The sequence below is a fragment of the Macaca nemestrina genome, chromosome 8, assembly GCF_043159975.1.
Source record: "Macaca nemestrina isolate mMacNem1 chromosome 8, mMacNem.hap1, whole genome shotgun sequence".
NCBI lineage: Eukaryota > Metazoa > Chordata > Mammalia > Primates > Cercopithecidae > Macaca > Macaca nemestrina.
Genome location: NC_092132.1, coordinates 78,197,261 through 78,203,266, shown reverse-complemented (window position 1 = coordinate 78,203,266; position 6,006 = coordinate 78,197,261). Strand labels below are relative to the sequence as shown.

Here is a 6,006-nt window from a genome sequence, read left to right as displayed (position 1 = left end):
GCCCAGCCCCAGATTATCCTTTTAACATCATTCTGACTTAGGTTCTGATGTACTTTTCTGAGTGGCAGGCAAGGATGTTTGAGCAAGTGTTTCAGCAATTTGGCATAACCCTAAGGCTAATTTATGTTATTGCCCTTTATCACCATTAAGGGTGTATTATTAGTAGCTGCTGAAAGACTTCAACATGGTTTTATATATTTATTCACTCTCTCTTTGTATCCTGTCTCCCAGCCTCCCTCTTTCCCCCAGCAACAGTATTTACATGTTAGCAATATTAGGGAAATTTGTCAAAATTTGGGTGTACCCATGGGAGGAAGTTGCTCATGTGGATGCCATCTGCCAGGAGAAAGATGGAGAACCTTTCATTCGGTAGACAGATCTCTGGATGGATGAGAAGTGAGAAACATTGTCCTGGTCACTTTGTCCCTCCCTGTCTTCTAAAGCTCTTTCACTGGCCCCTCCCCCTACCCCACATGTTATCACACTTTGTCCCTCCCTCTCTTCTAAAGCTCTTTCACTGGCCCCTCCCCCTACCCCACATGTTATCACACTTTGACACCTAGGTCCTGTTCCCCTACTCTAGGGTCTCTTTTTCCAGGCAAAACTTCTCCCACAGCCTTAATGATTATTTTATATACTGCTAGATCTTTATTTCCAGCCTGGGTTCTATTCTGAGTTCTAGACATTTTTAGATTGTTTTCTTCATATCTCCAGTGCATCCATTATGGATATCTCACATTTAGCTCCTAAACCCCTGTCAGCCGCTGTGGCAGGGGGCATTATCTTGTCCAAATTTGAGGACAAGAATCATGTTTATATATATACATATATATACATATATATACGTATACATGTATACTTATATACACATATATACTTATATACACACATATATACATATATACACATATATACATACACACATACATATATACACACATATATACATATGTACACATTGGTTTTTTTTGTTTGGTTTTTTGTTTTTTGAGACAGAGTCTCACTCTGTCACCCATGCTGGAGTTCAGTGATGTGATCTTGGCTCACTGCAACCTCTGCTTCCCGTTTTCAAGCAATGGTTCAGCCTCCTGCTACGCCCAGCTAATTTTTTATATTTTTAGTAAAGATGAGGTTTTGTCATGTTGGCCGGCCTGGTCTCAAACTCTTGACCTCAAGCCATCTGCTTGTCTTGACCTCCCAAAGTGCTGGGATTACAGGCATGAGCCACCATGCCCCGGCCACATTTTATATTTTTGATCACGCCAGCCTCTAGCACAATGTCTTGCTTTAGGAGGGGAGTCATTTTCCGTTTCTCATGCTCCCATAGTGGGAAGGAAATTTGTACTCCAGTCCTTGAGAGGGAAAAGGATAGGAGCAACATTTTCCCATCTTTTTGTGACTGATGAATTTGGGAGAAGGAATTGGGCAAACTCAGTTCTTACTGGGTTCTGTTTATTGGATTTGACTAGACTTAGCAGAATGGGTATGCTCTGGTCTGCTTATATCTATATGATAAGCATAACGAGCCAAAGGTTAAGATTTAGAGAAGTTGGTATAGATTATGATAACCAAGTATCAATTATTGATGATTTAAATCTCAGCATACTTTATGTTTGCAGGCTCTGTTTTTTTGTTTGTTTGTTTTGTTTTTTGAGACAGAGTCTCGCTCTGTCACCTAGGCTAGAGTGCAGTGGTACGATCTCGGCTCACTGCAAGCTCTGCCTCTCGGGTTCACTCCATTCTCCTGCCTCAGCCTCCTGAGTAGTTGGGACTACAGGTGTCTGCCACCAAGCCTGGCTAATTTTTTTGTATTTTTAATAGAGATGGGGTTTCACCGTGTTAGCCGGGATGGTCTTGATCTCCTGACCTCGTGATCCGACAGCCTCAGCCTCCCAAAGCGCTGGGATTACAGGTGTGAGCCACTGCGCCCGGCCACAGGCTCTGTTTTTAAGAGGTAAATCTTCATATATGCAAAGACTATAAAGATACAACAATAAACAATAAAATAATTGATCTTTTTTTTTTTTTGACACTGAGTATTGCTCTGTCATCCAGGCTGTAGTACAGTGGCGTGATCTGGGCTCATTACAACCTCTGCTTCCTGGTTTCAAGCCATTCTCCTGCCTCAGCCTCCTGATTAGCTGGGACTACAGAGGTGTGCCACCATGCCTGGCTAATTTTTGTATTTTTAGTGGAGATGAGTTTTGCTGTGTTAACCAGACTGGTCTCAAACTCCTGACCTCGGGTGATCCATTCCCCTTGGCCTCCCAAAGTGCTGGGATCACAGGCATGGGCCACCACGCCTGGCCTGATCTGTTGATTTCCAAGTGTTAGGTTCTCTGTCATACTTTTTATATGCATTATTTTGCTTTTTCTTCATAATATACTAGAATAAATGATATTTCCGTTTTATAGATTAGGCATAATCTATAGGTATGTTAAGGAACATACTTGAGGTCATTCACGTTGAGATCAGTAAGTGATGGAAATATATTTCAAACCCAGTTCTTTCAATTAAACTGTTTTCCTGAGAACTGTTTATTATCTACATACTATGTACACAGCTACTGGGGAAATAATACTTGGCCATGATGTCTTGAAAAAAGTTGTGAGTGACTTTATATTGTAGAGTGTCAGAGATATAAATAATCTCATTTAGGTTTCTTTCAACTGATTTATTTTTGGCAACTTAATCCTTAAATTACAAACTTTCTTACTGTATATTGTACATATGCCATATTTATTAACCCTGTCTCTGTGATTCACCAAGTAATTCTTGAATAATTGTGTAGTTGAAATATGTTTTATGTAAGTTATCACATGCTTTTAGGAGTGAGAAAAAGAAAAATGGCCGTGACATCTGACATCTAGAAACTAGTATTGCTAGAAACTAGCCTGGCATTCACAGTAACTTTGTGTTTTTCTGTTGAAGATAAACTATTGTACAGAATGTCAACATCAGATAAGGCCACTCTGTGTCTATGATGGATCAAGACAAAAACATTCCATCATTGTGTCCAAACACAGACAAATGTTGTCCAAGACACAAGATACCAAACATTCCCTTTCCCAGCTGATGTGAATGTCTACTGCTTGTTTACCAGTTACAGCATTAGCCTCCCCCTATATTTTAGATTTATTGAGTGGTACCATCATAGAATTAACCCCACTTCCAACAGTGTTCAATCCTGAGCAAAACTCCACTTCCTTAAATGAAGCCTTCTCCCAAATCACCCAACACATATAAGTCTTTTCCAATACCCTCTTACCACAATACCACAGGGTTCCCCATGGTGTGTGTTCTCTGTGCATTCCTTAATGCAATGAGTAGTAAATCCAACTTAACTGTAGTAGTTTTCCTGGTGGTCTTTGACTGGAGATCATTACCAGGAGAAGACTCATTAGTGTCTTTGACTCTTTAATATTAAAGTCATTATAATCTAATTGGATTAGATATAGGACAAAATTAGAAGTGATTAGAAATGTACTTATATCTCGGATAAATCTTACGTTTTAGTTATGGCATATGCTATATTTACTATGGTTGTTTAAAAGTATGTTTTATTATTGGTACTTTTTGTACTTTTGATTACTGCAAGTTAAAATCAGTTCTATAATTTATAATGTTAAATAATTACAGTAAAGATAAATATAAGCATCTAGGCCGGGCGCGGTGGCTCAAGCCTGTAATCCCAGCACTTTGGGAGGCCGAGATGGGCGGATCACGAGGTCAGGAGATCGAGACCTTCCTGGCTAACACAGTGAAACCCCGTCTCTACTAAAAATAATACAAAAAGCTAGCCGGGCGAGGTGGCGGGCGCCTGTAGTCCCAGCTACTCGGGAGGCTGAGGCAGGAGAATGGCGTGAACCCGGGAGGCGGAGCTTGCAGTGAGTCCAGAACGCGCCACTGCACTCCAGCCTGGGCAATGGAGCGAGACTCCGTCTCAAAAAAAAAAAAAAAAATATATATATATATGTATAAGCATCTATAAATTCAAAAGGGAGATCTTTCAAAGCCTGGTTAGACCAACATGTAAATGAACATGTTAATAATTGTTAATAGGTTGTATGGAAACCTTAGTTCCTTGTGAAGGTGGCATGTTACTGCTTTTTTTTCTTTTTAGATAAATGACATTTCTTTCTTTTTTTTTTTTTTTTTTTTTTTTTAAGACGGAGTAGTCTTACTCTGTTGCCCAGACTGGAGTGAAGTGGCATGCTCTCGGCTCACTGCAACCTCCACTTACCTGGTTCAAGCAATTCTCCTGCCTCAGTGTCCCCTAGTAGCTGGGATTACAGGTTTACACCACCATGCCTGGCTAATTTTTGTATTTTTAGTAGAGACGGGGTTTCGCCATGTTGGCCAGCCGGTCTCGAACTCCTGACCTCAGGTGATCCACCTGCCTCAGCCTCCCAAAGTGTTGGGATTACAGGCGTGAGCCACCGCCCCCAGCCTAGATAAATGATATTTCTGTTTAAATTCTGTGCAAAATTCTATAGCAAAATATATGCATTATCTCATCATTTTATTCCTATCAAGACATAGAATATTTAGGAAGATTAGAGGATTTTAGGGATTGATTTTTTTAAACATGATAACTTGTTTGCTGTTGAGTTGTTCAGAATTTTTAGGATTTAGGAAATCTTTGTTTCAGAAAGATTTAGGAAGAATCTTTTGTGACTATTAGCAAATTAAAAATGGCTGAAATAGGCCGGGCATGGTGGCTTATGCCTGTAATCCCAGCACTTTGGGAGGCCAAGGCGGGCAGATCATGAGGTCAGGAGATAGAGACCATTCTGGCTAACACAGTGAAACCCCATCTCTACTAATAATACAAAAAAATTAGCTGGGCATGGTGGTGGGCACCTGTAGTCTCAGCTACTCGGGAGGCTGAGGCAGGAGAATGGCGTGAACCCAGGAGGCAGAGCTTGCAGTGAGCCGAGATTGCACCACTGTACTCCAGCCTAGGTGACAGAGCGAGACTCCGTCTCAAAAAAAAAAAAAAAAAGCTGAAATAAGCTGAATGTGGTGGCTGGCAGTTGTAATTCCAGTGATTCTGGTGGCCAAGGTGGGAGGATCACTTGAGCTTAGGAGTTCAGAGTTACAGTGAACTGTGATCGTGCCACTGCACACCAGCCTGGGCAGCAGAGTGAGACCTCATCTCTAAAAAACAAAAAACAACAAAAGAAATTGACCAGAATGTATCAACTTTTGTTGATTTGAAATATATTTTGCTAAAACTATATATGTAAATATATATATTTTTTAATTTTTAATTTTTTTTTTTTGAGATTGGGTCTTGCTTTGTTGCCCAGGCTGGAGTCCAGTGGCATGCTCATAAGCTCACTGTAGCCTTGATCTCCTGGGCTCAAGTGATCTAATCCTCCTGCCTCAGCTTCCCCAATAGCTGGGACGACAGGATGCACCACCATGCCTGGCTAATTTTTTTTATTTTTATTTTTAGTAGAGATGAGATCTTACTATGTTGCCCACGCTGGTCTTGACCTCCAGCGCTCAAGTGATCCCACCTTGGCCTCTCAAAGTGCTGGGATTACAAGTGTGAGCCACCAAGCCCAGCCTAAAGCTATGTTTTAAAATCAGTGTTTCGTTTGGTAGTAAATAATAGCATGAAGTTTACATTAGGTACTGTTTACCAGTTATAAGTTTCAACATATTCTTTTAGGTAAAGCCTGCTTTTCTACAATTATGTGTATATATATATATATTTTACAAATTATTATTATCCCAAACATTAAGTTCAGTGGATGCTTTTTTTCTTTAACTTGTTTGCTTTTGATACTGTTCACTAGTTCTATTTCGTATCTTTCCTCTTTTCCTCAACTAATTATGCTGATTGGGTTTGTTTCATGTCCCTGTTTTAATTATTATTTAATTATTCCTTCTTTTTTTTTTTTTTTTTTTCCCAGCTTCAATTCTTCTGTCACTCCCTCAAGTGAACACTGGCTGTTGTTTAGTTCTGGGTCATCTCTCTTTTTCCCTGTCTGTGC

General features: G+C 40.1%; 1 protein-coding gene across 14 annotated transcripts in view; it reads left to right on the top strand.

Moving 5' to 3' along the window:
* Positions 1-6,006, top strand: part of LOC105482167 (centrosome and spindle pole associated protein 1) — a 160,637-nt gene that overhangs the window by 2,060 nt on the left and 152,571 nt on the right. The window contains exon 2 of one of the 14 annotated variants that reach the window (XM_071068144.1): positions 1,822-1,954. The exons of the other annotated variants lie outside the window; for them this stretch is intronic. The gene's annotated coding sequence lies outside the window, so the exon portion shown is untranslated. The remainder of the gene's footprint in view (positions 1-1,821; positions 1,955-6,006) is intronic. 14 annotated transcript variants of the gene reach the window in all.